Here is a 19,383-nt window from a genome sequence, read left to right on the forward strand (position 1 = left end):
AATACTTTTAGATTTGCAAGTTAAATGCATTTATTTATAAGTCCGAATTTCTCTAAAAGCCGTTTATACTTTATAGGACATAAATAAGACAAGGAATCCATTTCTGTTTTTAAGCCCTCATCACTTAATAAGATTGACTAGTACGTAGGAATAAAAATAGTTTAATCAAGACTGTTGAAACAGTCTGTTTCTAAATAAAACAATGTTATATTTACTGACATTTTTGGAATTTTGTATTTGTAGTTATTATAGACTTAAACTTTAAAGGAACTAAGGTACATGATATATATAAAAAAATAGTAAATATAAACTACAAACCAAACTTAATTTAATCTTAAACACCTAATATAACTTACTTATAGTTTTTAAATGCTTAATATATGCATAGTTATTATGAATTAATGAGTATAAGTAAATTATAACTCATAAAGTCATAAGTATTGATTATTGACTCATTAAATATATTAGATGATTAGTCATTAAAATGTATAAAATAATAACAATGGGCGACTATACGCATATTATAATTGAAACTCATAAAGATTACATAGTTATTACCTTATCTTAATGATATAGTATCAAATAACCTAAAGGCCTATGGTATTTATAAGTACTGAATCAGATAAGGTATTAATAATGAAAAATAAGTTAATTTATTTTAATTTGAATGCATGTATTCTGTTTTAAATTTTGATGAAAATCAAATTAATTTATTGGGTGCTTATTATGGTTAACTGATCAGCAATCGTCGTCAGAAAATAAACACCATTGAAGAAAGTCTTATGGAAATGATCATTAATCATTTTGGGAAAGTACGTTGAATAATAATAATAATAATAATAATAATAATAATAATAATAATGCAATGTAATACCTACCTAAATATCAGATGCATTACTTTCTAAAATATGCAACGTAGAACATCGTCGTCTTACCAAAAACTGTGAGTATGGGTACATTTTTTTCTACAAATTTTTAAAGGGGCAAAATGAATCGTGTATAATATTATTATAACAGAGAAAAAAATTTAAATCCTAGTTAAATTCTCGGTATTGAATTAATATTATAATATTATACACATACCAATCGAGGATCATCAGACTACAACTTCGGAAAAGAACAATAATCATTCAAATAAGATACCTACATGGCAAATTTGTCTTCAGCGGGATCAACTTTATTTTGTTTGCTTTAATATCAGAGTTATCGATCAATAACACTTGAAAGTAAGGAACTAAGAACATTATCTGTGTTTGTTCGTTGTGCATTTTTGGATTGTAATAGTTCACACACCCATAACTCATAAGTCATAGACAATAGGTAACTCGCTTAGAAATTAAGATATCGTAAAATACCAAAGTAGAGTAGAAACACACTGATAATGTTCTTAAGTTTAATAAAACATTCGTAAATTTACTGTAATATTAGAGCTAATCGCACAAATTTGTCTTGTAGCATGGACAGTGGAGACAATGTAATAAATAATAATATGCCATTCGACATTCTCTTAATAATATGTTAAGCACACGACATGAACTACAAATGATTAAGGCATAATTTCCCATAATACTTATAATGATTATAATTATATCTAACCACCGGACAACTATATGTCTATATGTTGGGCATTAACTTAATTAGTTGTTAATTTTCTAACTATTTACCAAAGCTCATTATATCTAGTTTAATTTATTATAGAAATATCTTAGCTTTTTTCAGCTAATATTAGAAATGTTTATGACACTTTTGGTTTTAATATGGCTTCAATGCTTCATACGTTGCTAACTGTACATAATATAATGCTATACAATAATAAATTATAGGAATTAGTACCTGATAATACTATAATATGTCTGCTAAGTTTTTTGTAAAATAGTATTATGGAAAGACATACCTAGTTGGGTAAAAAATACTCTTTGACGTTAACCATGTAAGTACTAATTAGAAAAAGTAGAATTAATTGCCAACCCTTGATTATATAATATTCGTAGGTACAAAATGTAAATCAGACAGGTGTTAGGTACCTCGTAGTCGGCCGCGGGGGAAGACTTCGGCGGCGGTGGGCTGAAATGCCTATAACATATATTATAGGTATTCAAAGTCCACGAGACACGGCGACGAGTGATAGTGTTATCGTTACCCACCGCCGGCAACACGTGTGCGTGAATCACAACTACAGCTGCAGTATACCGTATTATCGCGTACACAACTTGCACCGTCGAGTGCAGTTCGAACACTGGCTTGGCGCTGACGCGCAAAAGAGGTGGTCGGGCGGCAAAGTCGTCGGCACGTGGGCCGCGGCGGTCGGTGGACAACAACGTCGTCGTTACAATATTACTTTAATATTGTTGTTTGCCAAAATAACGGCGTTGATAACCGCCGGCGACGACCTAATATGTACAAAACGACGGCAAGGTCGGCGCGGCTCTGCCCCTTCACCGCCACCCGACGTCCCGACCTTCCGCTCTTCCACCAACGCCGCGACTGCACGCCGTCGTCCTTTGTCAGGTGTTCGGCTGGTGCGTGCGCGCGGCCGTTGCGCGACTTTCGCCGCCGCGGTGCCTCCTCCGTCGCCGACCAAACGGCTCGGCACAAGCGCTCTCGGCAGTCGGCGCGTCGCGGAGTGATGACTCATCCGCGCGCTGGCGGTCATCGGTCGGCGCGCTCGCTCGATGACCGGCCATAAATGGGCATCGAGCGAACGCGCGGGTGCTGCACGCCGTAAATTGCCTATAATATTATATATTTTTATCTGCGCGTGACTATAACATTGTTATTATTGTTATTGTTATTACAACACACAGCGGTCCGGATGTCGATGACTACTCATTTTTTTATGTATTTTTCCTTCGCTGCAACGTCTTGTGGGCGATAATACCTAATGTCTAAGAGACTGGAATAATTATATTATGTACTAAAATACTGTCCTAAGTATGATGCAAATATGCATGGTAAAAACTAAAAAATATGCTAAAATATGTACAAAAACGTGTGCAGTACCTACGGACTGCATAGCATGTATGTGAATTAAAAATTATGTACCAAATTATACCAAACAATATTGATACTAATAAAATCGATAAAAACTTATTTTATATAAACTGAGAAGTATTATTTTCGTTTATTTAACATTTTTCCGTGATCATTTGTAATTAATTGTTGATCGGCATATTGATTCTTATTTTTTTGAGTCTTTCCTTTTATTTATTTATTATTTTCCTTTCCTTTTTTTAATTTATTTTTTAAGAGTGTATAAAATATGCAAATTATTTACTCTAATAACAAAAATGCATCAATATGCTAATTTTAGAAATGAAATTTGTTCTATGAAATCAGTTTGATTAGAATCAAACCCATTTCAAATCATCATAGCCGGAAGTACATACACTAATCATAAATATGCAGATGCATATGATTCCGGACTCCAGTAATAATATCAATATATTATCATTATATACGAATCTTGCTAATTAATATCTATTTTGCATGTCATTGACATCTTTTTTTCTAGTTCAAGTAGATTTAACCCATTTGCCACTATAGTCGAGAAATTATCATGAATTCTTAAACTTGCAATCTAGGTATTAATTATTATTAATTCATAAAAATCTCAATGTACCATCGCTCTTTCGCTGCCAACCTGGTGACTTTCTGGCTTCTTTTCAAATGACAACGATTAATTTAAAATATGTAAGACAATGACGTTCAACGATGATTCGTTTGATAATAATCAATAGTGATTAATGAACAATGATTTGTTATCAGTGCCGCTTGAAATGCATATGAAATGGAGAAAGTTATAGAAGTTTTGCATATTACAGTTTTAGATTATGATCGCTCCGATCAATGAACCTATTTTACAATGTTTAGTTATGTGTATGTTAACTGTCGAGATACTGAAATGTTTATAACTAGGGCTCGGATTTAAATGCCCTAAAAATATCAAAAAATGCCATTTAAAAAATCTATCACAAGCACCACTGATATAATATTATAGCTCCATAAATAATCTAATAAAAGTTGTTAAGTTGTATGCAAAAATTCGACTAATTTGATGGTGTGACATAAAGATAAATTTCAGCCTTTTGTCTAATTTAAAACCGGACTACCTGATATCAAGTTCAAAACGAAAATAATTTATATTAAGTACTACTATCTAGTACTTTTATTTCAATGTGGTCAATTTTTTTAGTGATAATACGAGAAATCGGTCAAAAATGTCTTAAAAAATTAAAAAATGTTATAAATTATAACATAAAAAGGCTCCAATCTTCATAATTGAGGGTGGTTCAGATCTGAAATTAGATCTAATTTATAGCTTGTACTATAAATAAGCTTAAAAGTTGAAATTTCCAAACATTTTCAAAATATTCGTGGAAAAAAAATAGAAACATTTATGAACCCTCCCCCTAGTTTTTGACAAAACTATTACGTTTTTTGTTGTTATTCAAAAAGTAATTTCCGAGTTTTCTTTTAATTTTTTTTAATTTGATTATTTGTACAAGTATACTAGGATGGCATAACGTTTTCTCAGAATCATTTTTCCAATGCCATGGTTCATTGAATTCAAATATAACACTTAAATTACAATGATACATAATCAACAACTGCTGTATAGTGTACTACAGAGTACCCACTTCTCCACTTTTTATTTTAATATTTTAGAATTGACAATGTAAACAATTTTTGAATACAATTTTTCTCGTTTTTATTTTCCTTTGTTTTGATAGATATTTCAAGTTAAAATTTGGACGAAATTGGATAAATGAAGGATTACAATAATTTTAGTTGGAGGTACCTAAATATTATTTTGTTGCTAAAAAAAATTATTAGGAACTTGAAACATTTTTTCATAAAAGATATCTATTATTATTTACTTTAATACACAAAACATTTTTTTAATTATTTAGATTAATTTAAAACTATTTATACTATGAGCGTATTAAAATTATTCTTTTCTACGTCAGTATTGACATATAAGTTATGACACCTAGTAATATTATTATATTTATTGTAATATAATGTATGCAATTTATTTTTAGCAGAAATTAATTTAATCTACTTATCTACATATAATTGAAATACAAATAAATTACTAATTTAGCAACTTAAATATCATTAGAAACATATTTGGGTAAGTACAGCCCATCTCCACACATTATTATTTTTGAAGTGGTAGAATGATTTATTGATTTATCACTGAATTCAAATTTAACATAATATTCATTGCACAATTACAACGACATACATATTTGATAACGAAAACACTCAACAATTAGTTACCTATACTATATTACTATATAGCAGAGCTACTTCCCTGGTTGAAATTTTTACAATATTTTGAGCCAGGATAATGGTTTTTCTTTTTCCCCAGTACCCACATATCTTAAAGTGTTAAATAATAGCTTAAATTAGAGTAATATACAATAAACAACATAAAAGTTGAGTTTTATTTGTTTGATTATTACATTAGTTCTACAACTCTCAACTATACACAATTCAAAATATTACCAGTCTACTGTAAAAAAATAACCAAATTTATCTTTCTTGTTGGTATAATCAGACAAGTCATTCGACAAAAAACCCATTTGATTTAATGTATTCAAATATTTAGTTCATATTTTATATAATATTATAATTATATCTTAAATACTTAAGCAGTATAGTGTATGTTTTACTATTATAGGTACTAAATAAACGACTATTACGTACATAGGTACAGACATGTAATTTATAGGATAGTTTATGTCATCATTCTTCAAACAATATTGAGATAATTATTATACATACTATGCTTACACAAAATGTATATTTATATCATATTTTATTATATTCTATAATATTCATAGAATGTTAAAATATGTAGGTCAATTTTTTGAACACTTGAGCAGCTGTAGTGACCAGTAGGTATATAGGTAGATGATAGGTTGATAGATATAGGTGGTGTACAAAGAACTACAATCCAAAGTACTTATTTATGCACTTACGAATTAATATAATATAATGGGTTAATATGAGAGATTCAATGATTTGTATTTTATTTAATTCATTATCCTGCATTTATTAATAAGTAATCAATCACTAATTTATAAACTAGCAGTAAACTGTAGTGGCATAATAGTAGGTGTAATAGCTTTATAGTACATTATATTCCACTTATTTTAAACATATCTTTATAATATAAATAATCATGTAAATAATACATAATTAATAAAATTAATTAGTTACTAATTTTTTTTACATTTTAATTACCATGAACGTTTTAAAATGAGTCATTGTAAAGTAAGTATAGAAGAATTATATGTATACTTTCTGGTTCCTACCTCAATGCTTAATGGGTTAAAAAAAAGTGGGATAAATGATAAAAAAAAAACTATATTTTAGAATATATTTTTACTAAAATTCTTGCAAGACTATAACGTAGTGTATAGATGTTAGGTACACAGATCTTTTCTAAATTATTTTTTGCATTTTATTATTACTTTCAAATGTCATCACAACCATTCCAGACAGAGACAAACTAACATTATACAAACAAATGTAATAATAAACTTTTCCAATAAAATTTAACTGGTAGATTTAAAATATTTTATCATAGGTAAAGCTGGTAAAAATTCAGTTAACATAATATTAAATTAAATATTTTGTCCACAAGCAGAGAGTATGGATAAAATATGAACAAAAATAAATATTAAATATATGACAATGTAAACTCTTCCTAGTACTTTTGTAGTACCTACATATGTTTTTGAATTAGTATCAGTCTATCTTGTGGTTATCTGATTCATATAAGTACAAATGTTTTTTTGTTAAGAAGTATTTATGAACTCCTTACATTTGCATGCATTTTTATGGTAGTAACAAAGAATAGTATAAGCAAGATATAAATTTGATTTGAAAAATGGTGAATAATAAAATATGATGTTTAATTATAGATACATATTTTAGAGTAAATTTTGGTTATTTTAATTGCATACTTGCACGCATTCTTAAAACATTTTTAATTTAATAAAACCCTAATATATAATTGCACATTAGAAGTACGATTTGTAATATTAAAATTATTATACCAGTTATCTTTTAAAATGTTTTATATCATAAATGTTAATATGATCTAATAGTGAAATTTTCTATAAAATGAATAGTATATACACTATTATTGTAATGTTATAGCATAAAAGACTGTGATTCTAATACTTTGAATAAATGTCTAACCTCCCAAGTCCTAGAATCATATAAGTGTAATTTTAAACATATTGCAAGTATATTACAACATGGTATTAAATAATACAGAATCAAAATAGTGAGATTTGATTTGATATAAAAGTAATTAAGTAACTTATGCAACAAATTATATTATATAATTATGTTAGAAAGGAACTATTGAAAATTATAAAGAAAATCTAATAAATAGGTACTTTAATATAGTTAAGAGTTTAATTAGATAAAAAATTAAAGGAGATAGTTCTTTGGTAAGGACTTTAAAATCAAAATATTAAAATAGCTCATTAGTTTCTACATTGGTATAAAATACCACCTAATATAAAACATAATACTAAAAGAGAAAGATGTATTCAGTTATTTCCTGTAATTCTATCTGAATTTTAAAAATGGATAAGTATTTATTAATTTTTTTACAATTTGATGAAAATAATTTATTGGTGTTTTAATTATTTAACTTTTAGTGTTGTATTTTTTTTGCATTTTTATTATATTGTGAAATATTTGTATTTATTGCATTATAATAACCTAAAAAGTATTATGTAAGTAAAATTATTTATGAAATATGAAGCAAAAACTAAAACTAAATCGATTGATAAGATGCCACATGTGACTCTTACATTTAAGATTTAAAATAATAATTCATCTTAATATTATAATTAAATTGCCTAAATCGAACTCCTAAAATCCTATATTTTTGTAATTTAATATAATGCTTTCATAATATTAATAAGATACAAAGATATTAGAATTATTCCCTTAAAATCTAAGGTATAGGCAAACAAACATTCAGAATCGTCGTATTCTCTTCAGGGACTATTAATAATAAACCTAAATGTATGTATATTGTATAACTATTTTTATTTAATAGATTATAAAACTCATTCAATGAAAATAATATTAATACACATAATATATTTAAAATATTATTATAATTTAAAATCTGATTAGTTATATCATTGAATATAGCTAGAAAATACATTTTCGTGGGATGAAAATGTTGTTATATCATGAAAATTATAATATTTATTTTAAAATCTGTACATGCATTAAATAAATTATTCACTTATTTACTTACACTAATTTTATTTCTAGTGCAAATGGCTACCTACAAATGGGTACCTGCAGAATTTTTAACTTAAATTGTACGTGTTTTTTTTATTAATTTATGAATAATTTTATATAATATGACAATGACAAAACATTTTTTTTAAATTTTTTTTATATGTCTTAGTATTTTAAACAATATGTATAGAAATTATAATTAAGTATACTATCATAATTTACTTAAATTATACACTATAGAAATCATTGGATAATAAACTCAAAAAAGTAGCCAATAAATTGTTGGAAATATGAGTTTAACTTATTTGAATAGATTTTTAAGTTTTTAACTATATTTTTCTATTCTTATAATGCATTTTTAATAATTGTAAAATATCTCTTACGAAATAAAATTGTAATATCAGGAGCTGGTAAATTAGAGAATTTTTTGATTAGGCTATAATATGATGAGTGAAATTTTCAAATATTTAACTATCGACTGAGTTAAAATGTATTAAAATAGGTTTACAAATGTATGTTACATGCGTTTTTTTTTCAATCTACTAACAACTTTTTATAATATACAGTATACACTGTCTTATACAAAGACATATGCATCGTATACGCATGAATATAGTCGTATGACTATAATACGACTTACGAGTACTCATATATTATAACATGCATTATGTTTATTGTATATAGGTATTATAAACATTATAAATATGAGAACAATTACATATTAAAAAAGTTATTAGTTTATAATGTTATTATAGCACTTAATGTTTTAGGAAAATGTAATATTATTATTGTTTAGGTATAGGTAACGCAGTTGTACATTATAATAGTAAGAGTACAGTTTCTTAAAATAAGCTTATAAATAGAAGTCCCAATGTCATATAAGTGATGAAGTAATTAGACATGGTAAAGACTAAAGATTAACAATGCTACACTTACAATTAATATTTGACCAAATTATTGAATTCGAAAAAATTGTATTTTTTAAAACTTATAATTTTCATATTAAAAATATTAAAATATCGACGTCAAGTTGATATTTTCACTTAACGCAATAACCTTAATACATACGTATACATCAATATTACGAATTTTATTATTTATTATTAGAATTAGGAACCATCTAGTTTTTACAGAATCTCGGAAAATAAAAAAATTTCTATCATATCACCAAATAGGTATCAAAACTGTTATGCTACAATATGTGATATTTTGAAACACCATTTTATAAATTTTCCTATACTTGCTTGTTTTTGATACATGTCTGAAACAAAAACATTTTCAAATACTTTAAAACTGCTATTAAAATTAGAAAACAGGCAATGCTCTAACTCTGGAATTTTGTTCAAACCCTTAGAAATGGATATCAACATTTTTCTATTATCATTTTAAATTCTGAGCGAAAAGATGAATGTACGTATTGATGTATTCATTTTACAGCGATATGTGTGTGTGTGTGTGTGTGTGTGTGTGTGTGTGTGTGTGTGTGTGTGTGTGTGTGTGTGTGTGTGTGTGTGTTTTTATTTCCGTCATAATTGGTTTAAAAAGCTTGAAAATTGGATGCAAAGTTTCTCATAAGTGCCTAGTTATAATAGCAGTTGACAAATATAAAGATCCATATGTACGAATTTTTTTATAAGTATTTTAAATTCAAATGTTGACAAAATGTATCATTTTCGAAATTATTTTGAAGTTAAAATTTATAAAATGTTCAATTATTATAGCTTAGGATTGAAAATTGTAAACAAGGATTCTTATAAATAGTTTATACTGTAACCAACAAATCTAAAAAATGTATAACGCAGATATTTTTTAAATACATTAATTTAAGTTCAAATTTTGACGAAATTACATATCGAAACCAAAAATAACAGTTTTTATCTGATCATATTCAAAGAATTCTACGTTTTTGTTATATGGACATATTGCCCTTCCGGTTTGAAAATTGCTTATTATTATATAATTGCATTATTCAAATATTGAAATATCTATATATTTATATCATTTAGGATATACCTACATGTAATTTCAGTCACGCTAACCAATATTGTTTAAATCATATTTTCTACACATAATTTTATGACTTTCTTCCGGACCACAAGATTTCTGTTGCCTATCGATTGTTCGTATTACCTAAGACCTAACACATAACAGTTATCGTTTCGTTACAATACATTTTTCCAATAATAAAATTGCAAATTATTGTAATGAGTATGCAAATAGTTATGATTATAATACATATTTTATTATTAAGTACTCGCAATCACACTTTTATTTTATTCTTTAAAAAAAAAATGAAGTCGGTATTAATTAAATGTTTAAAATTTAAAATATAAATCTATTCATATTATACTTATCGAATATTATATGGTTCCAGTATAATTGAGTAAGGCATTGCATATGCGCGTCTTTATAGTGAGCCGTTAGTCACGACTCACGAGTTTTTGATAAATTGAAGACTTTCAAATTGAAATACAATTCACAAAATCTTCAGTAATCGTTTTACACAGACATAATAATTACAATTTACAGTTATATAATATATATGATATTAAAAATATTATTTAAATTCTAAAAAAAGAAACTAATATTTATCATTTTCTTTCAACTCGGTTTACCAACATTCCCCACAATATACCATAAGCAATATGGGTTCGGCCAAAAAGTTAATATTTGATTATTTTTATAATAGAAATAATGTCATTGACACTTTTAATATTATAGCATAATATGTCTTAGAATGTCATTTGTACATCACGTTTTTTCTCTGTCTTAGTATAACGCACAAGCGCACACACAATTTATACGAACCAAATACGAATTAAGATCATTTTGGGGCCCGAGGCTGAATAATAATATATCAATCATCCACATATTATAGGAAACGTACTGGGGGCCCTCCATTGTACGATATCCGTTGTTGGTATTTGTCCATTGCTCTCTCTGTCTTTCCTTAATTTGGGCTTGATACCAACAAATGTACTTACATAACTAACTTACGTTCAGTAGACGTTCCCATTAAGTGTTGTTTGCTTAAATATTAAAGTGCATTACATAATATCATCAAACTTTAAGACAAAAACATTATCTACGTCCCCTTTACCGTATTTTAAATTTTAAGCGAGTTATGAGTTTATGACTTGTTGAGTAACTACTTGGATTTTGTGCGAGGCAATGATGCTTGTGTTTTTATTTTGTAACTACCTATACACGATTTACACTAGAAAAAAATATTTGATAATCAACTTTTGACAAAATCGGTTTTGTTATTTGTTGTAATTAAAAAACGAATTTAAAACATGGTAATAATACAATTTTAAATTCATTTTTATAAAAGCATTTATTAGAATTTTTAAAACATTTTGAATCTTTGTGAGCTATTTATAGACATTCGACAATTTTTATTTTCATTTTCAGTTATTTTTTTTTGTACAAATAAATAACAAAAAATGTATTCGATAAAAAAAGTAAATCAAAATGTAATACAAAGTTTCTCTTAAGCTTTTATTTTAGACATTTAAAAATAATAAACATTTTTAGACATGATTTTTTTTTTTCAGTAAGCATTTGAATTTAAAATGTATACAAAATACGTCACAGTTACGAAAATTCAAAATATGCTCACAAAATTACATAATCACACAATTATTTTGTAGTTACAAATGTATAAAACGTTTTGTAATTAACTAAGCAATTCAATATGACCGCAAAAATAATGGTTTAGAATTATAAGTTAACTGAAAATAAGATTTATGGTAATAGTAATTATTTTATAGTATACCATAACGGCATAACATAATATTTTGATAGGTATAACGTATTTGTCATATCACAGAAGTAAGAGGTTCTATTTTATAGAAATATCTAGTATTTGTAATAAAATGTTAAGTGTGGGTACAATGTACTATGTACATTTGGTTAGTATATAAAATTATAAAAGGTAATTGATAGTGGATTTTATAACATATGTCATTTTGAATTTCAAGCGAAGTGATGAATATTTTTTTATTAGAAAGTTATAATTCTTTTTTAATCTATAGTTGAAGGAGTATTTCAAAAATGCCTCATAGGTATTACCTATCAATTAATTGAAAGTTGAAATATACTTATTTAGACAAATCATTTTTGGATATATCTAATAATATGATTCTATATGAGTAAAATGGTGTGATACGCTAAATACCGTCATAGAAATCAAAAAGTATATATTCCCGGATAAGTTTCTTCTATTTAACTTTCACTTTTGCAGTTTTGCATCTTATTTATAAGTTACTTTCTGTTTATAATTTGGGGGATGGACATAGAACGGAAATGACTTTGGATACACAACAGCTGAATTTGAAAAGTCTTAAACACCTCCACATTTTTGGTGTTTCCAACAGTAGAGATGTGTTTGGTTTTGTTTTTAATTAATTAGGAGCATACCGCACATCAAACATTATGTGTACAATATAGAATTAGTACTTGAAAAGTAATTTGCATAATATTCCCCTTAATCTGTATTAGTTGTACATTTTATGATGGTTGGACATGTTTACATGAATTCAAATCCATTTGACCAAGCTTAAAAGTGAGACGATTCGTCGTGACTATATTATATAATACTTAGGTATATGAAAAGATGTTGACCAAATCGAAAACAATACAGTTTCTAATAACATTATTAGCTCAATACGCGGTTTAAGTCTTACGAGTGTAACATGCAAAGACACTTTCCCTAAATATACCACATAAATGTTTTTGTTTTATTATTTTTAACTGCTTTACAGGTATATTACGTAAAATGTTGACGTTTGAAAGCAGTAAACTCGATTATTTATATTCTACAGATCCGATGCATACATACTTATATTCGTTAAGAATAAGTACAGCGACGCTATACATGACACTCTTAATATTTATTATCTGATTTATCCGGTTGTTAAATTAAAACATTTTTGCCAAAATAAAAATATTATTTTCCACGAATAATAATATTTATAAATAATGATAATATCAATTATAATACATCAAGGCTAATATCCTAAATTTATATTTTTTTTTAAATGTCACATGTATGTAGTGCTAGACGCTAGTGAGCGTGTCAGCGAAATTAAATCTATTCATAATCAATACAAATAATAATAATAATGTATAGAAATAAAAGTGAATCGAAACTACTCTTGAAACTTGAAAGGTCGAAGGTAAGGTATAAAGGGGAGTTACCGTAATAATAAATAATGAATATTATGGGTTTACCCATGACTAACTATGTATAAATCCAAGTATAATATAATTTTCTCTTATTCTGCAAAATATTTAATTACGTGCATTTTTTTTTTACATTTTTCATTCGTCGACTCAAATTGTGTGTTCCCCGTGCATTCCACAAAAGTAATTGTATTAGTTACCTGTCGATATTTTATAATAACGCCTATAATTGTCGTGCCGCCACGTCTTAATAATATCGTTTGTACGCCTACTTGGGCAGCACGCTCGCTCACCTATACGCTCACTTATAGGTGATACATAATTGTGTGTGAATATAGTGTAAACAAGTTAAATGATATCAGCTGAGATACACATTGCGTTACGTATTATTATATTATATTGTCAGTATATAAAAACCAAAAAGTGAAAACGACCACCGCCAGTTGAATACACACAGTTCATCCTTCAGGTGTATTATTATCATATTATATTATTGTTTACACGGATTCTCGGCATTCTCACGGATACACCACATACGCGCGTGAATAAATTCCACGGAATCGCTCGGTAGAAATGAGACGGCGATGATGGACGAGATTTTTTTTCAAATATTATACATTATAATAAATGGGTATAGGGCGTAAATATATATATATAGTGTAACGACGAGGAAGCGAAGGCCCGGCGGAAATGTGCTCGCGTGAGAAAAAATAATTCTTGGTATAGAACGGATACAACGTTTGTCGTACCTGTACACAGGTATAATACCCGGCGAAAAAGTGAAATCGCGAGCAACAGCAGCTCGGACATCCGACAGACCGCGGTGGTCGGGCGGCTGCAGCGGCCAACGATATCGCGATTGTCGTCGGTCGTTACAATATAATAATAATCTTTACAATATTATCACTATATTATATTATGGAGGTGTCTACTAACCGGTAATTGCGGTGTTCGAATACGACGCCACCGTAGATTAGAAGGTATATACATACATACATATAATAATAACAATAATAATAATATCGTTTTGTGTGGTAGGTACGGTAATAATAAACAAATTATCTTACACGACCCGAAGCTTACAGCGTCGGTCGTGCCACCTATATAACAATATAATAGTAATAATATTATAATAGTGCATTGTCTGCCATAGCGGCGGAATTGGCGTTAAAGTCCCCTCCCACCTTCGCTGCACGGCACGCAAGACGCAACCTGCAGTGGTAATTTATATTATAATATTAGGTACATCGGTACCGCATGCACGCACAACGATTAGTGGTAAGAATAATAATAATAAAGTATAATATGATAATAGTTTGGTAGGCAGGTAATATAATAATTTGATTAGCGCTGTATAATTATTAATAAAGTTGGTGTAGTTATTTCGTTAGAGACTGTTTTAACAATATTGTTATATTACGAGTACATAATATGCTACATTTTACGGTCCTTCACTACGTTATTACTGCCGTGGGAGAGGGACAATCGATGCAGGATGATGGCACATTTTATATTCGTGACAGAACTTTTCAGAGTTTTTTTTTCCGAATGGAAGCAATTTATCAGAAAATAGAATTTCAAGCCTGACCTCCAATAGTAGGTCGTTCGTGGTTTAAAACAATTAATCAACAGAACCCCGGTACACACGCCGTATAATACCGGCACCGTAGATTATATTATTGTATTCAAGTACAAACCTAACCTACTCGGCGACTCGGCACATTAAACTAGTAGTTGAATCGTTCTTTTCCAAATCTTGAATTATCGTTTCTTCGCTCATATACATTTTACATACCTATAATAGGATATTATGATACGTCAGTGGAGAAACATCTTTTTCACACTCTAGTGAAAACCAGAATAATATATGAGATATCTTCATTGGTCATCGACTATCGTGTTGATTGAAAGCTGCTAATTAAAAAATATGGACTGAAACGATATTATTAAAAAACCATTACCAAGGTAAAAGCAAGGTGGAATGCATATTATAGAGTCTGCAGTGTTGGACACTCTTGTTATTTTGCCTCGACACGACGCTGGATATATTATGTTTATGTGCGATATTAAATCAGAAAGCAACGATAGATGTTAAATCTCGTTTACTGGTAGTAACTTTTATTTTATTTTGTAATAATTTATCAAGAACTATGACTAGTTTTCATTTTTAGGTTCATCTTGTTTATCGTTTAGCATAAATAAACAAATTAAATACACTATCATAACATTCGAAAAACGATTCTATACGCATGGCTACTACGGTTAATAATCCATAACTAATAAGCTGCACACTTAATTAATGCCTTCGTTTCTTTCACTGTTGTTTTACATTGAAGATATTTATTACGAAATACATAATATATGAGTTATTAAAATTTTTGATGACTACAGTTCATTCAGACCCATAGGTATTCAAAAATTTGGTCGCAATAAAATTTAATAGCTCCTAAACAGTCTTAATTTACATTCAAGAAGGAATGTACTGTTGGTTTTACAATAGTGTGTGGCTTCTGGTAACTAACAACTAGCAGATAAGTAGGAAATTCCAGGTAAGTGTATCTACTTTTCTTAATCATTGGGAAAAAACTAAGAAAAAACAGCCCGAAAAGGGAATATTTAACTAACGTAACACCATCGTTTTCAACAAAATCAATTTTTTTTTATTTAAAAAGAAATCATAAAACCTTCTATCAAATTATAGCAGCGGCACTCGGAGGTCTTGGCGATGCGCCTTTCGTATTCGTATTCTAACAGCATAATTATTAAGTATGGGATTTAATTTTAAACTTTTTTATAATAGATCTTATAATACATACCTATGATAAAATGTATATGTTAAATCGATTCATATAAACGCAAAAATTAATTTCGGAAATAACTAAGGTATATGTACACTTATTATGATTAACTGTCTTTAAATACAAAGTAGCATATACAAAGTGATTCAAATTAAATACTCACTTCTGTGTGTCATTAAAGAATACCATTTACTTTTATTTTGATAAAAACTGTAATTGTGTGTCTTAAAAGTTAAAAGTCATGATAACAAATGCTTATTATTTGAACATTAGTTAATCTTTATCTAAAATATTATTGACATAGCTTGTAATGAAAGTGTAAAATAATTTTACTTAGGGCGTTTTATTAATTTGTTATCTTGAGATATCTGTTAATTAAACTTGTAGGTTTCGGTATGTAAGAACTTAACGTGTAATGGTGTAATACAGGTCAACTCATAGTACATAAATTATAAATATATAATACACTCATTTAAACATCTTTCTCAATAAAAATTATTTTATGCTTAACTTTTAAAACGTTCAATTAATAAATATTAAATGCCGTGTAACATTCTGAAACATTTTTTAAACGCAATAATTCATCTTTTCATTACTTAAAAATATACTTATTACTTATAGTCATTGCTTATTATATAATTAATCAAGATCCTAGAAGTTATATAGAAGTTAAAATCGATAAAATTTTCAATAATAAATTATAACTGAATAATAGTTTGTTACATTTTAATAAAAACTATGTTAGGATAAAATAACAAAAAATAAATATACTTATTATGTTATGAAATTAATATGATTAAAACTGATTTGACAAAAATAATAATAATAGATAGATAGGTACGTCGTCCGACCGTTGTGACTCATTGTGGCATATCGCATATGCCGTATAACTATAGCAAAATCATAATTCATAATATAAAATACTCAAAAAAATTTGAGTTTAAAACACTATTTGTTATTAAATTAGCTGTCCATTTAAAAAAAAATACCTTTGGACACAAATTAAAATTAAGGAATATTCACTTTTATTATAAAATTGACAAAATATATACTCGAAATTTTCGTTTATAACGTCATCATCATGTAGTATAGATTTCTAGCTTGGTCATTTGTAAACCGAGAACATAATATAGAAAATTTGCAGCATCTATAATTTTCTAACCCTAGACTTTATACCTTATACCGTGTACCTAATTTATAACAATTGTTATTAATTATAATTTATAATAATACACGATACACATATTATGCAGTACTACATGACCGAAACGAGACGTGTGTCCAACACCCAGTTTCTGCTTTATCATGTCTGGATTTTTTTTTTAAATATTCATATAAATCATAATTAGAGCATCGTAGTATAATTAACCTTGTATTCAGTTTCTATTTGTTTTAGGTTAAAATTGAATATTTTAAAATAGAAATCATGAAAAAATCGGTTTATAGATTAGGTACTTAAGTCTAAAATAGTACCTACAACATGTTTTAAAACATATAACATAATATAAACTATAAACGCTAAATATTATACGTTATAAGTTATAACCATACGGCATACGGTCGTTTGGATAAAAAATGCAAGTTTTTAAATTACAAGTGTCTATATTATAATTTATAATACATAATATACAGTGTTATTATTTTATAAATCACTTTGATCGTTAACTATGTACTAAACTAGTTTAAAAATATTATCTCTACATTATAATTCCGTGACGCCAAGTCATAAACCCGACCCGCAGTTAAATATTATATATTTCATGTATACCAATCTAAAAAGCTGTCATTGAACAGTCATTTGTTCGCAAATTATAGGCCGGTAGATAATCCCCCTGTTATTGGTATACTTTTTAAATTATCGATCCTTTTATATGGAACTTTTGGAACGGGTGCCGGTGGATCAAAAATGTTTACTACAGTAGAACGGTTCTGCTTGGAAATATCAATTTCCCTCGGTTTTTCGATCGTATATACTATAATTATATAACTATAGAATATAGTTTTATGAGTTCCAATTGCGCATATAGGATCCAACAAGACCTTTTGTATTTCCACTGGTGTTCAGAACTATGCAATCTTAAAATTAAAGTTATTGTGAAAGCTATATTATATCTGGTCTTAAATACTAAGCTTTGTAATTTTTTTTTACTATTATTGTTGACTATCCATGAGGTATGTGTTTTATTTTATTAATGTTATAAAATATTATAATTAATAAATATATATTTATGTACCTATTGTTTATTTGTTTGATATAATATTGTATAATATACGTTAGAAGCCGATCGTAATTTATTTCTAAAAATAAAATAAAAATAAATGTACAAATTAGTAAACGAACATAGTAAATGGGACCGATTAACAGATATTATAAGGATATATTTTAACATCATAGTCGTCGAAATCGAAATCGCAATAAAACATAACATATTAATTCGTAGGTATGTATACTACATAATAATATGTTTCGCTACACTCTTAAGACAAGAAAAATTGTAAAATAAATAAAAAAAATAATCTTGTACCAGCAGTTAATTAGTTATAAGCCATTAAAGTTTTGATGAGTGGAGTAGTGAACCAACATTTCACAGGACACCTCTGTGCCACGCTTAACTCTGATCATCAAAAATGAAAATTGCTTTTAAAGATAAAGTGTATAGTACTAATTAGCTTATAAGTTATAGTATGATATTCTCTGTTTAAAAATGTCCAGAAAAATATTCTGCTTGGAAATATGAAGTTTAATGTCAAAAATGTATGTGCCTAAACTAATAACGATGAAAATAATAACAATTACTAAATGTTGTGTTGTAATAATTTCTAATTATGGGAAAAATAAATTTTCAAAAACGCAATTACATTTTGAAAGAAGTATTAAAGTGTTTGTGTTTAAATTATCATTAAGTTAAACAGAGTCTGTACTCTCGATGATCATTTGTTGTTTGAGCAGGTAATTCAATTTTTATAATTTTTTATTTGTGTGTGTTACGAGCCACGGGTTTAGGAGCCACTTGAAGCAATGTAAAAATGTAGAATAGTAAATTTGATCAATATCATAATTTGTCATTTACATTTTTCATCATGTATAATCTATGTTTTGTGTGTATACACA

The 19,383-nt window shown here is 27.6% G+C and overlaps 1 protein-coding gene across 3 annotated transcripts in view; it reads right to left on the minus strand.

The window, feature by feature from the left end:
• The window catches only part of LOC111032988, a 29,160-nt gene extending 26,789 nt beyond the window's left edge, over positions 1 to 2,371 (minus strand). For 2 of the 3 annotated variants that reach the window (XM_022313505.1, XM_022313503.1), the window contains exon 1: positions 2,025 to 2,371. The gene's annotated coding sequence lies outside the window, so the exon portion shown is untranslated. The remainder of the gene's footprint in view (positions 1 to 2,024) is intronic. The other variant, XM_022313506.1, reaches the window with a different exon arrangement.
• Positions 2,372 to 19,383: the final 17,012 nt, after the last annotated feature.

The sequence above is a fragment of the Myzus persicae genome, unplaced genomic scaffold, assembly GCF_001856785.1.
Source record: "Myzus persicae strain clone G006 unplaced genomic scaffold, MPER_G0061.0, whole genome shotgun sequence".
Taxonomy (NCBI): Eukaryota; Metazoa; Arthropoda; class Insecta; order Hemiptera; family Aphididae; genus Myzus; species Myzus persicae.